The sequence below is a fragment of the Trichosurus vulpecula genome, chromosome 2 (assembly GCF_011100635.1).
Source record: "Trichosurus vulpecula isolate mTriVul1 chromosome 2, mTriVul1.pri, whole genome shotgun sequence".
Lineage (NCBI taxonomy): Eukaryota > Metazoa > Chordata > Mammalia > Diprotodontia > Phalangeridae > Trichosurus > Trichosurus vulpecula.
The window spans coordinates 379,956,625-379,981,865 of NC_050574.1; the positions used below are offsets into that span (position 1 = coordinate 379,956,625).

The window sequence follows — 25,241 nt, forward strand, 5'->3', positions numbered from 1 at the left end:
TGATAAAAATGGTCCGAGGACATGAACAGGTAGTTTTGAGAAGAAGAAATCAAAGCTATCTATAGCCACATAAAAATGTTCTAAATCACTACTGATTAGAGAAATGCACATTTAAAAAAAACTGAGATGCCACCTCACAGCTATCAGATTGGCTAACATGACAAGAAAAATGATAAATGTTGGAGTAGATGTGGAAAAATTGGGAAATTAATGCATTGTTGGTGGAACTGTGAACTAGTCTAACCATTATAGAGAATAATTTGGAACTATACCCAAAAGGCTATGAAACTGCATACCTTTTGACCCAGAAATATTACTACTAGGTGGATCAAAGAAATCAAAAGATCAAAGAGATCAAAGAAAAGGGGAAAGGACCTATTTGTATAAAAATATCTACTTCAGCTACTTTTGTAGAGGCAAAGAATTGGAAATCAAAGGTTTACCCATCCATTGAGGAATGGCTGGACAAGTTTGGTATGATTGAGATGAATACTATTGTGCTATAAGAAATGATGAGCAATGGTTTTAGAAAAACCTGGGAAGACTTATATGAGCTAATGCAAAGTGAAGTGAGCAGAACCAGAAGAACATGATACACAGTAACAGCAATACCATAATGATGATAAACTCTGAAAGACTTAGCTATTCTGATCAAGAAAATTCCAAAGAACTCTAGAGGGAAAGATGAATTCTGAATGCAGATTGAAGCATACTTTAAAAAAGTTTCATTATTTTTTAGTTTGTGTTTTCTTTTGCAACATGGATAATATGGGAACATTTTGCGTGACTGCACATATATAATCAACATCATATTGCTTGCCTTTTCTGGGGAAGGGGTGGGAATGAGGGGCACATTTGGAAAAGAGAAAAAAAATAGATGCACATTCAGTAGACATGGCAGTATACAGAGTATCACCAGGAAGAATACTACAATGCAGACACACCTACCTACATACAGGATGTAATATGCACATTTGGAAGTACGTGCATATCTATATACATAGTAGCCCAAAGTAATAAGCATGGCTAACAACAAAGCAAAGCTACGTAACTTCAGCAGTAACACTATCAGTAGACCTATAGACAAAATGCAACTTACCTATATTAAGGTTGGTAAAATGCCTTTTCTCATTTGATCCTTACAATAACATTGTGAGGTAAGTAGTACAGGTTACTGTTTCCATTTTTATGGATGAAGAAACTGGGGAATAGAGGGATTGAGTGATTTGCTCAGGTTTACAGCTAGTAAATGTCTAAGAAGGTGTTTGAACATAGGTTTTCCTGACTCCAAGTTCAGTTCTGTACCCACTGTTATCATGTGATATTTGCCAAGGAGACTGGCTTTACTGTTATGGAGGGATCTCTGAACCATATGGGATGTTGGCTTCCCTGTGATTTTCCTTAAGGATTTTCTTCCTCCTCTCTAACAATGATAGCTTTTATTTTAGTTCCTTGAAAGCAGGGAGCAATCGCCCTATTTGTCCCTTCTTTACACCACGTGATTGGCCCACATCTTTTCCTAGTCACTAGAAATGGATATTTGGTGAATTGTAAAGAGCATCGTAGGATTTGAGTTCAAAGTATATAAAAAAATCTTGCTTAATTGGATTATGGTTCCCAAAATATATTTTCTGACTTTCTATTTTATTTTTCTTTATATCATTGACCTTCCCATTTTTTTTTTATCATTCAAATCCACCTCTCTCTTTTTAGACTCGTTTCTCTCCTTATTTCTCTAGTTCACCTGCCTGAAAGTCATAGGAAAAGTGACTGAAAGGGGTTGACCTGAAAAATAATTTTGTCCAACCCCTTCATTTTACTACAAATGAAGATAATGAGGCACAGAGAGATTTAGTAACTTGCTAGATTTATACAGATAGTAAGTAGGAGAACTGAGATGATCTTAAAATTACTGACTCTATATTCTGTCCTCTTTACAATGCTGCCTCTGTACTACTCTTATACAGTTTTTGCAGCTGTGGGATTTTGCTGATAAATCACTTCCTGTCCCTCAATTCTTAAAATACTTAAAGAAATCAGACTGATTGGATGATAGTAATTTTGGCTTTACATCACTTCTTTTTAAGGTTTGAGGGGAAGAGTCTATAGTCACTCATTCTTGCACCTTTAAATGTCCTTTTTTCCCCCGGCAACTTGTAAATATTACTTTACTTTTATAGAATTGTCTACTTTTTAAAGTTTAAAACTGTGACAAATAGCCACCTGTCTTATTTTATTTGAATTTTTTTGACAGTTGCTGCATTTTGTGACTATCTCCTCTAGGCTTTTACCTATTTGCTCTTCATTTGGTCTTACAAATATTTATTTATCTGACCTGACTGCTTTATTTCAAATTTGCTTATCGTTCTAAAATCTTAATAGGGTTTTTAAGGTGATTGTTTTGCTTTGCTTCAGATATTACCATTTGTTTTAGAAATGGATTTGGCTATGGAAAGGGCTGTCTTTCACTGTTTCTCAATTAAATTAAACATAAGTACATAAAGCACTGGGTTAGACTTAGAAAAAATTTTAAAATGACAAGTTCTCTTCTCAAGGAACTTAAATTCTATTGGAGGAGGCATGTGTTGTGTAAGGCATATAAAGCAGAAGATGATGGGGTGAAGGAGAGGTATTGTAGAGAAAGAGAGAGCAATTTGAAGAGAACACATTCACCTTGAGGATCACCTTGAAGAAGTCTTGGAGTTTCAGAAGATAAGGATTCTTCCAAAAGGCAGAAGAGCAATGAGTGAATTCACATTAGAGGCAGCTAGGCAGTGTAGCAGATAAAGGGCCAGGCATCTATCTACCCAGTTGGTAAACATCTACCAGCACACCCAGACTATGAGGCTTTTATTTTATCCTTCTATTATTGTTCAGTTGAAAGAAAGGGGAAATGGGAGTAACAAAAATAGCCCAAGGGGCTCAGTTTTATAGAAATATTCATAATAATGTAAAACAAATTATACTTACAAAGCACCCTAAAACTAAGACTGAAAATGGATACCTGTATAGATGTGCAGACTCACAATCGATTGTGCTTCACACATTACTAAGTGTATTAAATTATTTTAGATCAATAAAAAACAACTTTTTATTCACATTATCTATTCTAACTAATCTGAAATGGCCTCTGCATTGACTGACACTTTGTGTGTGACTAGCACAAAAAAAATCAAAGAGGAAATGTTTGTTGTATGTGTTTGCCAACCATTACAACTTTATTATTTGTGGAAACCCTTTATTTAGTGGAACTCAGCATTCTGTAGAACATAATTCGAGAAATGATGTTCTAAAGCTGAGGGCACTTACCTTCTCTATGTTTTAAAAATATATTCAGTATGTTATACTTGAAAATTGTTAAGCTAGAGATGAAAAAATCAGTTACAAATTCAATTGATTTTTTTATAAAAAGGTGTTACCTTGCTAGTGTGATCATCACAATGACAACATGTATCTTTACTGCGTATCATATGAAATATTGGATACATCTTTGGACTGAATTGATAAAATTAACCAGTTGTTTTGAAATTGGTTAGATATAACCTTTCAGTGTTTTCTCTATGTGTAAAAAGCACTTTACAATGAATTATAATAGCTCGCTGCCAGTTTTATGTTGAGGCTTATAAACTGATAATATATATGTATATATATATACACACATTTATCTCTCTCTCTCTCTCTCTCTCTCTCTCTCTCTCTCTCTGTCTATCCATCTATAAATTCACTGGGTCAGAGAATACTCAGAAATATGCATTGTGAGTATTAATGATTCTCTTACTCAAATTTTACCAAATTGAAATGGAGAGAGAAAAGAGGAATGGCTAATTCGGTATATGTTTTAATATATGTCAATGACTTCTCAGTTTTATGGCATATTCATAGGCCTAGAAACAGCATGATTTATTCAAAATAGTGTTAAATATAAATTGAATTCTAGTCCTGGTTGCCTGCTAAGTAGATCTGTGAGTTGGAGCAGATCATCTTACCCCTGCAACTTCAATTTCCACATCTGCAAAATGTGGATAATAGCTGCCTCACCTATCGATCTCCTAGAATTTTTATGATGAAATGAGATATGATAAAAGTAAAACATTTTGAAAAACATTTAAAATGCTATATAAATGTAAGGTATTGGTATTCCTTTCTAAAGTTTTCCATATTTTCAAGTGTTTTTGGTTTTTATCTGACACAGGTGGCAGGAGCAACTGAGGAAACATCAGCTCTTCTGAATGGTGAAGTTGTAGGAGGGGAGCAGAATACAACAGATGTAATATTTTTTGTACCCTTTCTCTCAAACCTCAACCTGTTCAGAAACTATTTTCCCAATTTTTCCATTTGTTAAGTTTAAATATTTCTATGGTTGTGATCTTTCTATCCAACCTGGTTTCTTGGATCGTATCAGTTTTCCCAAGATTTATCTCCTAGTCTTCAGGACGTCCTCTGCTATCTTATGACAATCACTTCATTTAAACTCCTGAAAACTTTCTTACCCTTGACTCATTTTCTCTAACCTAGGTTGATTTGATTAAAACTAGTATAGTAGCTTAATATAACAGCTAGTTTTCTGTCTATTAGGTAAGGTTTTAGTGTCTCCACATTACCCTAGACAACTATCTTGGCTCTCCTCTGCTCTCCACCCCAATCCTTACTCTTACCTCCATATTCAGAAAGCCACATGGTCCAGAACCCCAAGGTTTCAGGATTCCCCTTCATGAATTGTGAAACCCTGGGCAAGCTACTTAACTCTTACTCCCATAGGCACCTCTGTATAAGTTTCAGAGCAAATGCCGACCTACAGTGGTGAAGGAATTTTCCTCGTCAGGACTGCTTTGTGCCAATAAAATTAAAGGTCTGATAATGAAAAAATACAGATAGTTTACTGGGATGAAGGACTACACGCTCTACTCTAGACATAAAGATTAAGAAGAAAAGATTTAATATTAGCCAGATAGTCTTTTATCCCTGGAAATGATCATACTTAATTACCAGTTCTCAAGATCTTCTCTGGCTTAACATGCAAATCAATTTGAAACAAAATAAAAGTAAGTAGAGAATGCAAGACACCTAGCCCACATTCTTGCTTTTGTTACATTTCTTTCAGCAGCAAAATCTTATAACTTTGGTGGTATATTTTAGCCAGAAAAAACTTTGTTATCACCTTACACATGTAATAAGTAAGAATAGAACATTTTCCACTTTTTGACCCACATAAAGGAATAGTCATGCCATTATATCCAGCATTTTGGTAGTTTACCTAAGCTTAACTATACTGTATGTTTCCTCTGTGTTCAGGGAACAGACAGTGCTGAAGTGAGTGGAAAGGATGAAGTGCCAAAAGAAGACAATGAAGATGCAGACAATCCTCCTGAATCAGAAGTCAAGCAGGCAAGTGGTTTACCTTTCCCCACTTTTAATTTTCATTTTAAAAATTCATGTTGATATGGAGACATCAAATAGTTTTTAATCTTCAGGGCCATATTTTCCTGATAAGGACTGGGCATTCTCTCAAATTTGGAAGCTGCTAATTCAGAAATTGTGATAAATTAGACCCTCTAGGGTTTCTGGTTAAGTATAGAATCCCAGTTCCAACTTGGAATTGAGGATTGTGTTTCATGGTGACATATACCTTATTAGCTTGAATGTGATCCAGACCTTACTCCCAGGATTTCCCCCCCCCACCCCATGCTTCCCCTCCTTTCCCCTCTTCCCCAACAAATACACAAATATGCAGAATTTGAACATAAAAATTTGAACATAGTCTGTAATTATGCTTTTAGTATCATAGGTGAAGAAACCATAATTAAAGGTAAGATTTTCGAAATTTTGATAGGTGTATATTTAAATAACTTTACAGTAGTCACCTGCCTATCTAGCCGAGTAGTTGTCAAGGTTAAGTCTAGAAGTTTGTGCATGATTTATTTATTTATTAAATTTTATACCAGATCTCTAATTTCATTGGCATAGGGGAGTTTCAGTGAGGTGACTCCTTCTACCAATATAGATTGTTATCTGCTCGTTTTAGAGTCCTTCGAATTGTCTGGGGGCACCGAGAAGTTAAATGACTTGTCTCTGGTCACACAGCTTGTAGGTATCAGAAGCAAGGTCATTCGGAACCAAGGTCAATGAATCAAGGTAATTTTCACTCCTAGGACAGTTCTCAGTACAACCCATCGTGGCTGCCTCCATGAACATGTTTTGATATGGTAAATAGGTAACCACATTGAAATAATATCACAGAGTCATGTATTAAGACACAGTTACACAAATTTTAAACCAGGAGCCACTGACAATACTAAAATTACAAATAGTAGTAGGCAGAAGAAAAAAATGTCTCAGAATGCCATTACTGAACAGAAAATATTATAAGGGTCTGAACATGGTAGAAAAAAATTGAGATTGATGAGTTTATGTATTATTCCCTCTGATTAGAGAGGATAGAAGGTAGATAAGTTAGATAGTGCTAAGGTTCTCTCAAATTCTCTGTTTAAGGAGGGCACCAGTGGTGGCCATCTCATCATTTTGCACACAGCTACACTTTCTGTACCTCATTTGCTAGGTGGCACAGTGGATAGAGCACTGTGTCTTGAGTCAGGAAGATCTAAGCTCAAATCCAGACTCAAAACAGTTAGTAGCTGTGTCATCCTGCACAAATCACTAAACTTCTCTTAGCCGCAATTTCCTCAACTCTAAAATGGACATCATAATAGCACCTACCTTGAAGATCTGTTGTGGGGATCAAATGAGATGGTATTTTTCAAAATGTTTAGCATATCCGAGAGAATGCAGTGCATGTTTACTGGATAGCTATCTGTTCCTGCATGAAAGTGTATCTTTCTCTTGAAGCAGGAAAGTGTGTATACTGTATGTGACTACCTGATTAAAATGATTTTGTTTGCCCTGTTGTTTTGAATGAAAAAGACTCCTTATCCAAACAAGCTGAAAAATATTAGGCTATAACGACTGAAAAAGGACCATAAATCAGTTGCAATGTCGAGCCTGTACCATCTCCTCCCCTGCTTTTTTCCTTTGTGGATGTATCGGTGTCAGATTCAGTCCCTTATTTCCTACTTTAAGTATCTAATGAAAAGATATTGTAGGGAATAAAAATAATGGATTACGTTTTGGGGAAGGGCTCCAGTTGGAAGAAGGGTAAGCATGTTTCTGAATACTTCACGACCAATCCACTGTAATATTACTGTATAAAATACAAATGAGACGATTTGTTGTCCATTGTGCTATGACACATTGTTTTGTATTGTTTGTTCCAAATATCTTAATTTTTTGTAAATAAAGAATAAACAAGGAATTATTGGCCTAAAAAAAGAGAAAAAGAGAAAATGTTTAGCATAGTGCCTGGCAAGTAAATGCTTATTCCATTCCCTTCCCCTCATTTTTTCCTCCCCTTCTTTTTCTCTCAGAGTAACTTCCCTAGATTTTCCCCTTCCCCTTGCCTCTCTTTTCAGCTTCTTTCACCATTAGACTGTGACCTCCTTGAGGACAGGGACTGTCTTGCCTTTCTTTCTTTGTATCCCCAGAGTATAGCCCAGTGCCTGGCACACAGTAGGTGCTTAATAAATGCTTATTGACTGACTGATTTGCAAAGCGTCTTGTCACTTAATCAAAGAGAAAGTTGCCTAAAGCACTGAGAGGTTAAGCCAGTATATATTAGAAATGGGACTTGAACTCAAACACTCCTGACTCTAAGACCTGCTCCCTAGATAAGAAATAGATGACCTAAATAGACCACCAACCTCAAAAGGAAAAACCAAGAAGAGCCTTCTTGCAAAAAGACACTAAAACTAGATAGATCCATAAGATAATTCTACTAAACTTTTAAAGAGCAAATTATTCCTATGTAGAAAAGTACAGATGGTTTCAAAACATAGCTACTATAGAAAATAAATTAACACTATAGTCAGGGACCTCCATTCAAGTCTTCAATATTACAAGTCTGTATAGCTACCATTCCTACTCTCCCAAACCCTGCCCCAAACATTAAGAGCTCTCAATTAACAGGCTTTCCCTTTAATGCCCAGATATTTATTATTGATTAATTCTTCACTGAGAATTACTCAAACCAAGGCTGTCAATAACTATTTTAACAATAGTACTAACGGCCAAGGGCCCCCAGAAATCTCACAGCTGGGATTTCTGAATGATATGATTTATTAGTAAACACATTTAAATCTAAGTTAAGTGTCTGATTAAAATTACAACACTCATCTACATCCTCAAGTATTAACCTTTCTTACATGAGAAAAGCTTCATATAGTATGGGGCATGGTTTATTCAGGCCTTTTCCTTTCCAAAACAGCAAACATGAAACAGAAGAATGTAATTCAATATTTTGTTCTTATTATGAAAATTTAGAAATGCCTATGTGATAGTCATAACTGAAATACAGGGATGATTTGATATAAGGAAGTCAGTCCCCTTCTCCCATCCCAGAAGTCCCATCACATTTATAACTATGAGGCATTAAGAGGCCCTTCGTGACATGTGAATACTTTTCTCTAATGGAATTAAAGGGATCAGCCTTATTGGACAGCAAAAATTACACAAATATTTTCAGGGTTTTAAATAGCTAAGACTGAGAGGCATTAGTTCAAGGCAGTGCCGGCTTAGGAGCTTTATGGAAGAGGCCCCTGAAGAGTGGGAGGAAAGTATTTCTTGGGTCAGCCAAAGTGTTAAGCAGTTACATAGTAACAGAGAGATAATCCATCCAGCAGTTTAAGAGTTAATCAGTTTGAGAAAGTTTGATACATAATTGAGGGGGCAGAGACTCACACAATTGACACAGAAAATCAGTCAATTGAGAGAGAAAGCAGCTTTGAGGAACAGGACCCATGGCAGCAGAAAAGTGAGTCATGGAGAGGAGCAGATACTGGGAACAGAGCTGAGGAATCTGCCCAGCAAAAACTTGCATGAGGACTCTACAAAGACAGAAAGTACTTCTACACCCTTCAGTATCAGGAGTTGTAAGTGCCTTTCCCTTTATCTATCTCATCATGTGTATTTCATTAAGATTGTACTCTAAGTTTAAGACTCCTTCTGATAGGGGGAGTGTGCATTTATGGGACAGTGTGCCCCAGTTTTATGGGGAGAATATTTTGGTTTACTTTGCCATCTGATTAAATGTATTGGTTAAGAGCTAATTATGAGTGTTGGCTGAGAAATGAAAAACTCACTAGTGGTGGCTTAAGAGCAATTGTTTTGGAAGAGCAGCCCTAGAACCTTACAGTAGAAGCTTCCCTCTGGATGCCCAGCCTATGAGTGTTAGTGCTAGTTGGAGAGAGTAGTTCAGGAGTGTTACATAATAGATTGTCTCTATAAGATAAAAAATCAAGTCTACATGATTATCTTACATGAGGAGAAAAACCTTTTATAAAACACAGCTTGAAAAGTCCGTGTGAGTAATGAATCAGATGTTCACATTTTATGTGTGATCAAAAGAGCTGGGATCATTGGCCAATCCCCCATTACATTAATTCATACAAAATATTTAGATAAAAGGTAGTTTGAGAGCTAGGACACTAGCAACCTGGATGATCAAGACGTGCTTCATGTAGAAGTTGATGCTTAGGCTGTTTCTTGAAAGAAGAGAGGGATTCTCTGAAGCAGAGGTGAGGAGGGACTACACCCAAGGCATGGGAAATGGCCAGTGAAAAGGTGTGCAGATGGGAAATTGAGTTCTTTGTATGAAGAATAGAGAGAAGATCAATTTGACTAGATCTGAGAATGCAGATGTGAGAGTAATGCTGGAAGGATGACTGTAGGACCATGTTATGAAGGGCTTTAACAGTTTAGCTGTTTTTATTTTATCCTAAAGACAGAAAGGAGCCTCGGGAGTTGGTTGAGTTACATGGTCAGATTTGCACATAAAGAAAACAATTTTGGCAGCAGCGTGAAGGAAGGACTGAATTCTGAAAAGATTTGAGGCAGGCAGACTAGGGAGACAATAATTCAGACCAAAGGTGATTAGAGCCTGTAGTAAGGTTGCAACTGTGAGGAGTCAAATGTGATAGATACTGTGGAGGTAGAAATCGCAAGACTGGGCAATTGACTGAATGTGTGGAATGAGGGAGAGTAAGAAGTCACAGATTATACAGAATTTATGGACCTGGGAGACCAGCAATGGTGATGCCTTCTGCCAAAATAGTGAAGTTTAGAAGGGGGGAGGAATTTTGGGGAAAGATAATGAGTTCAGTTTTGTACATGTTACTTGAAATGTCTTTGGGACATCAAGTTTGAAATGTATAGTAGGCAATTGATGAAGGAGAAGGAGTGGTCAGAAAGATGGGGGAGAACTAGGAGAGAATGGTGTCATAAAAACACAGAGAGGAGAGAGCATCCAGGAGAGAGAGTGGTCAACAATATCACAGGGGATGAAGACAGAGAAAAAAAAGACCATCTAATTTCGTTCAAGTGATGGATTAAAAGCAACATATTAGAATGCCAGAAACCTTCAATGGCTCCTCATAGTCTACCAAAAAAATATAAACTCCTTAGCTTGTCATTTATAGCCCTCCACAGTTTTCCATCAACCTACTTTTCCATTCTTATTTCATCATACTCTTTTTAGTCCATCCCATGTTCAGACAAACTAGACTATCCACTGTTTTCTTTTCTTATTTGCTTCCGATTTTTTGTTGTTCAGTCATTTTCAGTCATGTCTGACTTTTAGATATTGGAGTGTTTTGCCATTTCCTTCTCCAGCTCATTTTACAGATGAGGAATTGAGGCAAACAAGGTTAAGTGACTTACCCAAGGTCACACAGCTAGTGAGTGTCTAAGGACAGATTTGAAATCAGGAAGATGAGTCTTCCTGACTTCAGGCCTGGCACTCTATCCATTGTGCCACCTAGTTGCCTATATGTAGCTTGTTTGTACACATATTTTTCCTTGTCTTCCCCTTTAGCCCCTTGATGTCAGGGACTGTCTTTTTATTAATTACACCCCCCATCCCTTAGCACAGTACCTGGCACATAAAAAGTACTTAGTAAATGTTTATTGACTGACTAACTTCTATTTCACCTTGACCCCTCCTGCCTTTGTGCTTTGCTCATGCTATTATCATTCCTGGATCAGATTCCATTCTTCTTTTCCTTCTAGCCTCATTCTGGTTTCCATGTCCTCTATGAAGTTTTACTCTGGTATATTATTCCTGTTCTTATATTGTCTTTTCCCCTTATGAACAGAAAAACTCTTTTTAAAGGTCTGTGTGTCTGGCAGTATGAAAGGAAAGAGGAAATGATCCCTAGATTCAAATCCAATTTCCTTGTCAGTGGCAGAAGAAATGAAAAAGATAATTAGGGATTTGGGGCAAGGCAGATCTCTGATTCTAAGGTGCTAAAGAAGCAGGGACAAAAAAAGTCATGAGTCCGTATGTGTCAAACCAAGTCTTAAATAAAGATCAGAGAAGGTATAAAAATTAGTAAAGGAAAAATTTCTGTAGCCAAAAGCAAATGTTTGAAAAGGAGCTGCTGTCCCCAGGAGGCTGATGCAGTTTGGCAATGTCTTAAAGTAGTATGAGTTGGAATCATGAGAAATTTTAAGAGTGGAGAGGGAAAATTGAGAGAGTTTGTATCAACTTGCCTTATTCTCAGTGAAGTAAGAGGCTAGGCCATCTGCTATTAGTAAGAGAAATACCTTTGGTTCTTAGAGAATCAGCAAATATGAAATTGGATGGCCAAGAGATAAATTCTAAGGCTGATGAAATTACTGACTTCAGTACTTCAAGGAACCATGATCTCCTTGAGTTGGGTATTTCTATAAATATAAGGAACAGCAAGAAAGAATTGGATAATATTGGTTGCCCAGGAATAAGAATGAACAATTCTGGAATGGTAGAAGGTTACTAGGATTAGGGCTCTAGGATTATGACTACTGAATCAACAAAGTGATTAAGACCAGATAGAGAATGGGTGAGAAATTGAATAAATAAGAATAGGTTTAGTGGGAGAGGTGAGTTGATAGAAGGATGTAAGTGGAGAGTAGAATTTTGAAATTCTAGTTGAGTCTTGGAACTGGTACAATTCTGTAAAATGGGGAAGCCTATAAAGGTGGCTATGTTGGTCGTTGCTGAAGTAGGGTAGAGAAGTTTGTATTTGGATTTGAGGAGGTTGAGGGATCATGTAATCAGAATGTTAAAGGTGTTGTGAACATTAATATTAAAATCTGCAAAAATGATGGCAGGAAATTTGTGTTTGTAAACAATGGTAGCGGTGCTAAGCAAACTTATTTTAAAACTTTTAAATGTCCAGTCTTATTTAGGACTAATTACTGACTGTATAGATTATTGATAACTCTAGTCTATTGGTTGGCTTTTTTGCTGTAGAATATAGTTGATCCTAAATTGATTATGCTTTGTCAAATACAACAAAATGCTAAGTTTCTTTTACTGCCTCCCATTGGTTGCTCAGTTTTCTACACTATAGTAATGATTTTTCTTTTTTTTTAAATTATTTTTCAATTACATGTAAAACATTTTTAACATTTGCTTTTTTTAAAAAAATTGAGTTCCAAATTCTCTCTCCCTCTCCCTTCCCTCCCTCCTTATTGAGAAGGCAACCAGTTTGATAAAGGTTATACATGTACAATTATACTAAACATATTCCCATGTTAGTAATTTTGTGACTCAGATTTTTCTAAGCAAATGATCTGGGTAAAAGGATTCTCTGACTTATGTAGCTGATTTGTTAATATTATGACTCAAAACTGTATTTTAAAGAAAAACAAATGAAACACACTGGATTTATTTATCTTAGAGGCATTAGGCTGCATTCCCATGTAGTAAAAGTCCACATTGTGGACTCTTATTTAAAAGGGTAAGGGAGACTTATTTTTGTACATTTTTGGTCAACATTTTTTTAGTTCCCTTTACTACTTTAATTTTGATGAATATCTGTAAATAATATTATTATCCTTTATTTAAACAAGGAGGGGACTACAGAAGAGGAAGAAAAAGAGGAAGCAGAAGAGGAAGAAAAAGAGGAAGTAGAAGAGGAAGAAGAGGCAGAAGACTCTTAGTTCTTTTCATGCTTCATTTCTTCAAGTTTCTCAGGTATTTATGTGCTTGAAAAAATTATTCTAAGAATAACTGTGATGAGCCATTGATCTTAAATTTCCAGAGTCAGAAAAATGAATCTCAACATGGGCCATTTGAATGTGTCTTGGTCTCTTTTTCCAAGGCACTTGTTCTAAAATTCGAAAGGTCACACAACCTTCTTAATTGGGTTCACTACAACTTTATGTTACCTAATCTCAACTGAGCTCTCACTGCAACAAGGTATTTCTTTTATTCCTCCCTAACTGAATCCCTGAACGTTCCCCATAACAGCTTTTCCCAATTTTATCTTCTCTCTGCAACCTTCCAGACTTCCTGTCTTCCCCTTCCACTTGGCAGACCTTGCCTTAAACTATACTGAGAAAAGAGGGCATTTATAGTGAACTTTCTCTTGTCCATCTCAAAACCTCTTATCATCACCTGCCATTTTAACTTTACTCTTTGAGATAGAGGTCATCCTTCTCATTGACAAAGCTTCTACTTATACCCTTGACCTTACACGCTTTCTGTCATCTCTAGCAGACTGTTCTCTCTCTCCCTCTCTTTCCCTTTTCCTTCTCCTCCTTTTATCCTCTCCTCCACCCCTACTCACCAATCTCTTCTCCCTCTCCCCCTTCCCCTTCTTCCTCTCACCTACTCCCCCTCTTCTTCTTTCCTCCTCTTTCTCTCTGTCTTTCTCTCCTTTCCTTCATCCCTACCCCTATTTACTCTCCCTGCAAACATGCCCAGGTCTTCCTCATCTTTGAAAAAACCCCTCTGATTTGACCCTAACATTTCTTCCAGGTATTGTTCTTTCTCTCCCAACCTCTTCTCAGTCAAACTCTTAAAAATTGTCCATACTCATTGTCTCGACTCCTTTTCATCTTAATATCTTTTCAACTCTTTCCAATCTGGTTTTGGACTTCATAACTCAACTGAAACTACTGCCTCTAAAGTTACCAGTGATCTTTTAACTGACAAATATGATAGCCTTTTTTTTTTCCAATTCTCATCTTGAATTCTCTGAATCCTTTGACACTATTTATGACCTTCTCCTACTGGAGCCTCTCTCCTCTCTGGGTTTTTGTGATACTGCTGCCTATTGATTTTCCTTCCTGAAAAGGAAAGAAATATGACAACTCCTTTCCATTCTACTTTTCTGGATCAGCATCCATATCACATCCTATATATGTGAGTATGCCCAGGCTCTTTCCTGGGCTCTCTTCTCTTTTCTCTATCCTCTCTGATCTCTTCAACTCATATGGATTCAGTTATTATCTCTATGTAGATGTCTCCCAAATCTCAATCTCTCTCTCTCTCTCTCTCTGTATATATATATATATATATATGTATATATAGATATGGATATGGATATAGATATAGATATCTACCCCTCATCTCTCTCCTGAGCTGCAGTCTCACATTGTCAACTCCCACTGAACATTTCAAACTAGATATTTCAAACTCAGTACATCCAAAACAGAACACAAAGTTTTTTCCTCAAAACCCTCATCTCTTCAGAACTTCCTTATTTCTGTTGAAGGGACTACAGTCTTTCCAGGATATCACCTTCAATTCCTTATTCTCACTTTCCCCATATAGCTAGTCAACTGACAAATACTGTTGATGACTCTACACATTTCTATCATTTGTGCCTTTCTCTCTACTCTCAAGATGATCACACTAGTTAGGCCTTTGTCACCTTTTGTCTGGATCATTGCAATATTCTCCCAATTACTATCCATGCCTGTCTCTACCCATTCCAATCCATCCTCGTCACAGCTACCAAAGTGCTTTTCCCAAAGTGTCATCGTGTCACTCCCCTACTCAATAAACTCCAGTGGTTCTTTATCACTGCAAGGATAAAACAGAAACTCTTCTGTTTGTCATTTAATATTCTTTACCACTTGGCCACATATTACTTTTGCAGTTTTATTACATAAATCTTTAATAGTTTAAAACCATGCTAAGACTTTGGGGATACTCCCATATTTCTCTGATTTATACACACTACAGACTAGCCACACTGACCTCCTTACTATTCCACACACGGCACTCCACCTCCCATTGTGATGCCTTAGCACCAGCTGTCCCCCAGTCCTAGAATACACCCCCTCCTGTATTCCACTTCTTAGAATCCCTAGTTTTCTTTAAGGTTCAGCTCAAATCTTACCTTCTACATAGAGTCGTTCCTGGTTTTCTCACCTGCTAGTAGGGAAGAGAATAAACATTTCCACAGTGCCTACTATGTGCCAAGAACTGTATGTACTAAGTGCTTTTTACAAATATTCTGTCATTTGCTCTTCACAACAATCCTGTGAGTTAGGTGCTGTTATTATCTTCCTTTTATAGTTGAGAAAACTGAAACAAATAAAGATGAAGTGACTTGCCCAGGGCAACACAGTGTTGTGCAGGGTAACTTGCCTAGGGTTAGGGTAACACAGGGTTACTCTAAGGTAACAGATGAGGTTGGATTTGAACTCAGGACTTCCTGACCCTAGCCCCAGTGCTCTATCTACTATATTACCAGCTATTTCTAGTATCTATATTCCAACTTTTCTTACATTTATTTTGTATCTATATTGTTTATACCTAGGTAGTAGAGTTTTAAAGACTACCCTAATGTGTAGCCTAGGTGGGAAGTTGAGAGGAATATGTATTACAGTCACATCAGACCCTCACCCTTTAGCTTGCTATATAATAAATGACATTATTTATTCTCATTTAATCACTGAATAGAAATATTTATATTTATTCATAAATTAATAAAGTACTAACATCCCATTAATTAGTAGCTTTGAGACCCACTCCAGTTTATTAACTATTAGTTATCAAATAAACTTGAGAAATTTTTTTCACTATAAACTCTTTTTACAATAAACTTTTACTCATCTCTCTATATATCGAGTCTCTTATTTTCCTAGGCTTAACTAAACATCCAGTACAACAAACAATAAAACAGACATAAATAATTATTTATAGTATTAGCCTCCTGTGCTAAGGAAAACTATCACCAGGTCCAAAATGACAAGAAGCAAGGGAGATATCCTGTCATGAGAAGATGACAGAGAGAGAGAGAGAGAGAGAGAGAGAGAGAGAGAGAGAGAAAGAGAGAGAGAGAGAGAGAGAGAGAGAGAGAGAGAGAGAGTCAGAGTCATGAGTAATAGCTAAGTTTGAGATATTCTGTGACCAGAAAATGCCAAAAAGATCAAGATAAGCCAGCAAACATTTATTAAGAGCCTACTATGTGCCAGACATAATGCTAAGCACTGACAATAAAAAGAAAAGCAAAAACAGGCCCTCTCAAGGAATGCACAGTCTAATGGGGCACAGGAGGTATATGGCAGAGCTGTGCTGCTAAAACCATTTGGACTCCTGATACTGGAATTGTTGATTGATCATGTGCTCCTCCTTTCTCTCTGTCTCCCAAAGGGGAGTGTCCTGGTCTTCCCAAAACTTATCTTCATTTCTTGGGAGGTCATTTACCCTTTATGCTTAGCTGTGTTTAAGGTCAGCTTTTATGATAAAAATGACTAACCATTTTATTGCTAGCCTAAGTGTGGGATTGCATGAATACAGCACAAAGAGACAATAGCGGACCACCCAGGAGCAGAGAGAGACACTTCGTTATTCCAGCAAAACACTATATTTCTTTGTCTGGGGGCACAGGAGCAAATGAAAAAGAATTATTTATTCATATTTATGACTTCACAGAGCAGAAAGAAAGAGACTCTCTTAAAAGCAAACTTTAAAGAGAGGTAAGCAGAAAGGGGAAACAAGCTCTCTAGGGATGAAGATATATTTCAGGAAGATAGATTCATTGCCCTTTGGGACTAACAGAGGGAAAGGGAAGTGGGAGAGAGGAATCAATTGCTCCAATCTCACGAGCAATAAAGCCCTGACTGGTGACTTTTGTTTTGTTTGGTCACACAGCTCCAGTCCTAGACTCTTGACCTTTTACTCTTTGTGTATCTCAGTCTCTCAGTCCTTACTGCTGCTGTTAGTGATGGTGGCATCCCAGTCTGCGCATCCCCCTACATCCCTTCCCTTAACATGGATGGGACTAATTTCTTTGTAAAAGTCATGCCAAAACTATGCTAAACACATAACTACGTTCCAGTGAAAACTGATTTTCATAATGATTCTAAGACACTGAAGGATCTTGACATTATGTCTAAATCATAAACTATGAATTAAATTATATTCTTTAGAGCTTGAGTATTAAAATATTTTACCACTTTATCACATTTCTGAAAACTGTATATGTATATGTATATTTCTATGTACATTCATGAGTCTGGAAGTAGAGAATCTGTATTCAGTTCCCACTGCTGAAGCCTACTACTTCCATAACCTTGGGAAAGTCACAGCCTTTCTGTACCTCACTTTCCGCACCTGTAAAATGAGGGGAATTATACTAGCTAGCCTGTGAGGACCTCAAAGCTTTATGCTTATAATCTATAATTCTGTTTCTGGACTTTATTGAAAAGCAAAGAGTTTAGTTATTCATGGTAAGCTTGTGCTACTTTGTGGTTTTAAATAACCATTTTCCTTAAAAAGAAGAACAACCTCTCCCATTGTTTACAAGGGAGTTTAAGTTTCCGCAGTCATATGATATATCATTGAAGGGCCACATTGGCAGAACAGAGAGAGAAGCCAGGGAACGTTGTGTTCAAAGTTCTGCCTCGGTTTCTAACCTGCATTGGTAGGAGGAATTCCCTCATCAGAAGCTTCCTATATTGATGAAGTTACAAGTCTCAATGGTAAAATATATATATATATATATATATATATATATATATATACGTATATATATATATACGTATATATATATAATATCTGTATATGTATATATAGTTCACATAAACACACACACACACACATATATATATATATACATATATACATATGTTCACAAATTTTTAAAGTAGTCCTTCACATCAGTTAACACTGATGACTTGGAGAAATATATAAGTAAAATGAGTTATATTCTATCTTGTACCCTCCTGAAATCAGCAACTCTGCTGCCTGTTCCCTAGAACATAACCTTGGCAATACCAAAGTTCTAGTGACCATGTATAGGCCATATAAAACCTCCATTTGAAAAAATGTAATAGCAACTATGTGCTTTTGACAACAGAAAGAACAACACTTCTATTTTGTTAGTCTAGTGAGTGATTCATTAATCAATAAGCATTTTGCATTGTGCTGGGCTCCGGATATAGCCCAAAGACAAAAAAATTGCAACAGTCCCCCAAGGAGCCTACATTTCATTGGAAGAAACACATTTACATATTAGAATGAAGCTCATTGCAAGTAGGTATCATTTCATTCTTTGTACTTATATCCCTAGTGCCTAGTATAGTACCCAACATAGTAGGTGATTAGTGAATACTTGTTTATTTAATTAACATAAGTATATGCAAAATAAATCATGATAATGCAGAATAGTCAGATCAGTAAATGTCTTATGTAGAAGATGATGCTTGAGCTAAGTTGTAAAAGAAACTCAGAGAGGTGGAAGTGAGAACAGAATGTATTCTAGGGATTGGAGGTCAACCTGCAAAGCCAGGGTTGGGATGTGGAATGTTGTGTGTGAGAAATGGCAAGAAGGTCAGTTTGGCTGGAGCATAGGGTGAAGGTAGGTTAGAACATCTGAAGGACTTAAAATGCCAAACAAAGGAGTTTATATTTGATCCTAGAACTGCTAGGGAGACACTATAATTTATTGATAGGGGATTGACATGGTCAGACTTGTGCTTTCAGGAATACCACTTTGGGTTTGTGTTGAGAAAGCAGAGATTTAAGGAAGTCAATCAGTTTTCTTATCGTTAATTAGGTGATGATAAGAAAACAGGGATAAGGACCATATAATAGGCTTGCAGAAAATGTTGACTGAATTAAGTGAAGATAAGAGGATTGTACAGAAAGAGCAAAGATAAAAACCAAAAGACTTGTGATTAAGTTTGGGAAGTTATGCTAATAAATACAAATTTTGCTAATAAATACTGGAACTATCAACCTGCTATTTGGAACCTATTTGGAACTGGTATCTGAACATTTTGAAACCCTCTTGGAAACTCAATGACTTCTCATGAATGTTACAACTCTGTTTTGAAAAACATTGCCTTAAAGAGAGCTATTATATTTTCTAAAAATCTTGGAAATCTTGGTGACTGTCTTTTAGATTGTTACTAAGTGTACCAGTAAGGCAATAAACACAACATCAACGATAGTTGTGAATATGCCTATGTAGTTCTGTATCGCAAAGTATGAGAGACTCTCCATAAAGAAGGTAAAAGAAGTAATACGACATTTATTCAGACACCAGAAAACCATATCCTATAAACAAATGTTCAGCTCCCACAGCTAGTCAGCCCACTTTATCATAATAGCAACAAACTTAAAACACCATGTCACAGCCTGTAACCTCACCATCTCAAAACTTCTGTGGGGTCTTCCCCAAAACAAAATCACAGTATAGCTAAGTTAGCCTGTTCAGCTCTAACAATCATGAGGGCGGCCATTAGCAGCCATAACTGCTCTCTCTCTCTCTTAATTTCCTGTGACATAACTTCCTTTTCCTATCAGGAAGTTCCTCCCACCACATGTATCTTAGGCTTCCTATGACATAAGCAGTTCACATGACCTATTAATGGGTGGGAAAGATCTTCAAATCCAAATTGCTACTACACTAAGATAAGGTCATATTATAAATATCCCTGGAGGATACAGGTAAAGCAAAAGAAACACAAGATATCACCTAGTTCAAGATTTTCATTTTATAGATAGGTAAACTGAGACACAGGGAAGCTAAATGATTTGCTCAAGGTCTTACAGCTAGTTACTGTCAGAAATGAAAATAGAATCCATGTCTTCCATGCTATTTCTTAAAGCCATGTTGCTTCCTACATTGAAACTAATTTCTGGGAAAATGGAAATTGACAGTTGACCTGAAGAAATTAACTGGGAAAAAATATTCCATCACTCAAATGTTGATAAAACAAAATGTGACTGTATGTTTTCTTTCCCCAGTTATTAATAATATAAAATGCAAAAAAATCAACAAGATGCTCATAAGCATCATTCAAATCTCCTTAACCAGATATTTTCATTTTATAAAAGTGACATTCCTTTTAAAATAGTACTTACTTAAAATGAGATTTTAACATACATCATAATAATTCATTAATTATAAAATAATATAGCCTAAGCATAAACTTGATTTTTGCCTAATTCTTTTATAGCCTAATCCAGGAGAGAATAAAATCTAGCCTGAGGGCCATATTTGGCTCTCTAAACCAGTTAGCATACTTTTGATCATACCTGTATCAATAAAATTTTTTTGAGATCTTACCTCTAATATATGCTTATTTGTTTATTATATACAATTTCTGTTGTACTCATATATAACGTATATTATAAAGTATACACAAAATAGGAATTAAGATGAGAAAATGAAATAAAGTTTTTCAAAGAAATTTTTTATTAATAACTGATTCCAAATCCCTTTTTCCTGTCACTAAAGTATTCTTTTCACTAAAACAATATTAATACTTTTAGTGATAGAAATGTTATTCCATGTTTCATTATTTTTAAGAATCTTGGTTTAACATTCATGATACAGTAATATATCACAATATGTCAGAAGTGAAAGAAGGACTGAGGATACCAATGTTAAATTCTTCATTTTACAAAACTTCCATTCTTTTCTCAAGATATATTGAATGACATACATAACATGTGGCTATCTGATGCAATGAACTTAAGGAAGGTATCAGTATCAATATTTATTTTAAATAGTAACAAAATATAATTTGTTATTTTTTAATTTTTATGAAGATTTATAATTTAATTTTCCAAATTGCATACAGATGTCTTGCTTCTGTCACATCTTGTTAGTCAGTAGCAACTGGTTTTCTGTAGAAAAGCACCGGGAGCTAGGTGAAACACTTGGATATTTCTGTTGGCCAATGGGAAGCACAGTGTATGGGACCACATTTCACTTGGTTAAGGATGTCAGGTTAGAATTCTAGGCCAAAAAGAATGATTGATTGAAATGAGCCTCTTTGATTTGTTGTATCAACTATTGTATAAAATACCAAAGTAAGCATATTGCAGAGTCCGTGGTGGAACACATGATTTAGGGTTTGCTTATAAGCTTTTCCTGCCTTGTTCTTTGTTTACCTCTTTAATTCATCCATAAATAATAAAGCAACCATAATTCCTCAGACTTCTTTCTTTTGAAAATTATGCTTTCCTGCCACAATTTTGAAGTTCTTCCTCTGTAAAATTTTTGCATATATCTCATTATTGCTTACATTACAAATTTTCTTCTTCAGCCTCACAGAATTTTGTAGGAACGTTTTCATCTTGGATTGTCTTCCCATTTTCTTGGATTTGGGGTCCTGAGATATCTGAGCTATGTCTGGAGCAGGGGTTCTAATCCTGTATTTTAGCATAATAGGTTTTCTTTGTAAGCCTATGCATTTTTAATGCAATAAAAATTCTTAGAAAGGGTTCAAAGGCTTTACCAGGCTGCTAAAAGGGTCCATGATAAAAAATGGTTAAGAATCTCTATGTTCAAGTGTTATCTTCCTCTTTTATGAGGAGTATCTAAATTTCGCAAGTCTAGCTCTTTGTCCTAATGGTCCACAACTGGTTGCAATGGGGAGTTAATTTTTCTCTTAAGCCTTTGAGAAACATGGCCTGAGTCCCTCTGTGTGGCTCTGGATAGCTGGCTACATTTAAGATCACATTGGAGACTATTCTCAAGGGCATCTTATCTGTATACTCAGCCATTAACACTTTCATTTTCTTTTGTTGCATCTGTAGGATCTCTACACTCATTCAGCCACCACATTTGTTGGAGTGATAGAAGCAATTCTTGAAGAGCTGGGAGAAAGTCAACTTAGAGGACTGAGATCTGTTTAGGAGATGAAAACTCAATATCTCACTTTTTTCCTCCATAGGACAAACATGTTCTGTGGTTACCTTCAGATCTGTGGACACTAAAATCTGTCTCTTATGATTTTCTAACTTAATTTATTGCTTTTTTTCCCATATCTTGATATCCATCCTAGTTAGAGATATTCTTTTGAAATAATTTTCCCAGTTTTGGTTCTCTTCTCAGGTTTTTCCATTGTTGTATCTTGTTTAGCATTTACAGCCTTTCACAACCTAGCCCCAATTTACCTTTATGGCCTTGTTACACATTACTCTCTTTTATATGCTCTTCAGTCCAATCAAGTTGACATTATTCCTATTCCTTATATCCTCTGTCTCCCATTTCTATTGGCCTTTCATCATGCCTTTAATATGCTCCCTTCTCATGTCCACCTCTTAGAATCCCTACTTTCCTTCAAAGTTTAGATCAGCTCAAACTTCTACATGAAGCTTTCCCTAATCCCTCTGGCTGGTAGTACCTTCCTCCTGCCCAAATTATCCTCTAGCTATTTTGTTTATATTTCTAAAATAATATGAAAGCTTCTAGGGACTAATGAGGTAACCATTCCTCATGGGGAAGAAATTTTCAATCTTGGTTGTTTAAGATTTAGAGACAAGAGAATATGAGATCTTGTGGGTGGAGAGAGAGCAAGGAATTGAATGAGAACAATACCTGCTCTCAGGTTTTGAGAGTACCAGCAAACAGTTATAGTGAGAGATCTCATTTCCTCCACAACTAGGATCACTAACTCACTACTCCCAGGAAACTATCTCCTTAGTCCCTCAAGGCTTGGGAAAGGTGCTAAGTTCCTATATAGCCTGTTTCACTTTTGTCATTGTATCTTTGCACCTAGTACAGTCTCTGTCATATAGTAGGTGACTAATAAATGCCTGCTGATTGATTAGCATCTTCCACCAATCCACTAGGTCCCCTTGACTTGGCTTGGCTGCTTCTAGGGGCAATTCACTTTACTTCCTTGTCCATTGTGGCCACCTCCGACTTTGTTACTGCCACCTCTTACATCTGTCAGTATATCAATTAGCCTGAATGTAACCCCACTGCCACTATAACTTTCCAGCCCTTGGAGATAGGGAGTTATGGAGGAAGGATAGATGAGCCAATTGCTATCATATTCAATGATGCTGCTATTGCCCACCAGTGAGAGCTGCTTCAATCAGAAAATGGTAGTGGTGGGAGCAGGAAGGTGCCTTGCCCATATTTTCTTCTTGCACTCCCATGGATCATCTTAAGAAACCTCTGGGGTGCATATCTCTCCTTCTTTGGAGACTACTGCTCTAGTATGGTGCTTACTGAAAGTAGATACAATTAGATATAATTCTAGGCCAGTATTTTACAAGAAAAACTCAATTCTCCTCCCTTGTACTTTAGTGAATGTTAGTTCACAGCACAGAAAAATATTTAATGCATGTGAAATAATCAATACTTTAATAAACATTCAAAGAGGATCCTAAAAATATTCTTCTCCCTAAATGTTTTCCTTTCCCTTTAGGAAGTGAAGTACAAGCCATGCCACAATGTTTCATCAGTATTGCCCCAGCAAAATGAGATGGCCTGAGGTTTAGACACATTTCTTAACATATCAATACTACATTGAGAAGTTGCTGCACCATTTATGTGGGTAGATGTATATTGTCTATATCTATATGAAAGGAAATATAGATATATACACATAAATTTATTATGTTTGTTTCAAATAGATAAGTTTGCTATGAATGAGCACACCTTAATAGTCCCCTTAAAAATTTATTCCAAACTATGGAACTAACTAAATTCAGCCCCAGAGATTCTAAGGATGTTCCCTGTACATGTGCCTTATGCTGCTTCTGTCAGAACAATTTTGAATATGTTACAGTGCACAATAGTCTAAATAAAAGCTTTTGATGTAAAATCATGCCTTTGTCCAGAGAAGCCTCATTTTCTTACTTACAATCTCAATTGCCAGTACTTTGGTTTACATGTTGTATAACCATACAAAGGGCTAATATTTTCCATAGATATTGTGAAGTTTTAAATTTTTCACTTACTACTGTTTTGCAGATATTTAATGTATACACAATATCTATTTTAATCCTTTATAAGTGACTATTATTCTACATGTATAAATGTGGTAGAAAAGATGGATGTGACCTGTGTTGTCTTCTACATGAAGATCTATTGTTTTATCACTCTAGCTGTAGATTGTACTAGTATTTCTTTTTTCCTATTCTTTTAAAAATACATATATGTTTACATCACAGTCTTTTTTAGAGAAAAAATGAAAACTTTGGCTCCTTCTCTCATGAACCCATTTGAACCCTCCATATATAATATATGGCCAAGACCTATTGATTTGACCTTTATAACGTCTCTCAAATATGTCCCATTTTTCCTCTGACACTGCCACCACACTAGTACAGGCTTTCATTTTCCCAGGCTTGGACTATTGCAAGAGTCTGCTGGTGGATCTATCTGCCTCAAGTCTCTCCCTATTCTAATTCACCCTTTATTCAGCTACTAATGTGATTTTTTTCTAAAGCACAGGTCTGAATATGTGACATCCCTATTCCTTGAATTCTGGTGGCTCCCTATCACCAGCAGGATTAAATATTAAATCTTCTATTTGGCATTCAAAACCCTTCATAACCTAGCTCCCTCCTACATTTCTAATCTTCTTATACCTCACTCCCCACCACATACTGTTCAATTCAGAGACATCGGCCTCCTTGAGGTTCCATGAACAAGACACTCCATCTCTTAGTTCCAGACATTTTCTCTGCCTGTTCTCTATGCCTGAAATGCTCTCCCTCGTCATCTCTGTCTACTGGTTTCCTTGGATTCCTTTAAGTCCCAACTAAAATTTCATCTGCTATAGGAAGCCTTTCCCAATATCTCTTAATTCTAGTGCCTCCCCTCTTTTAATTATTTTCTATTTATATAGAATATCTTTTAAAAAAAGTATTTGTTTGCTCATTGTCTCCACCATTAGATTGTGAACTCCTTGAGAGCAGGGACTATTGTTTACCTCTTTTTGTATTGTCATCACTTAGCACAGCACCTTAATAAATGTTTATTGACAGACTGGAGTAGACAGAGACCTGAAGTAGGGAGACCAGCCAGCACACTTTTGCAATAGACAAAGTGTGAAATTGTGACAATCGGCCCCAGGATGGTGGCTGTGTGAGTGAAGATAGAAATTACAAGCCATGGCAATAGATTGGATATATGGGATTAGAACAAGTGACAAATCAT

The 25,241-nt window shown here is 36.4% G+C and overlaps 1 pseudogene; it reads left to right on the plus strand.

The window, feature by feature from the left end:
• LOC118836106 overlaps positions 1 to 23,904 on the plus strand; it is a 116,827-nt pseudogene extending 92,923 nt beyond the window's left edge.
• Positions 23,905 to 25,241: the final 1,337 nt, after the last annotated feature.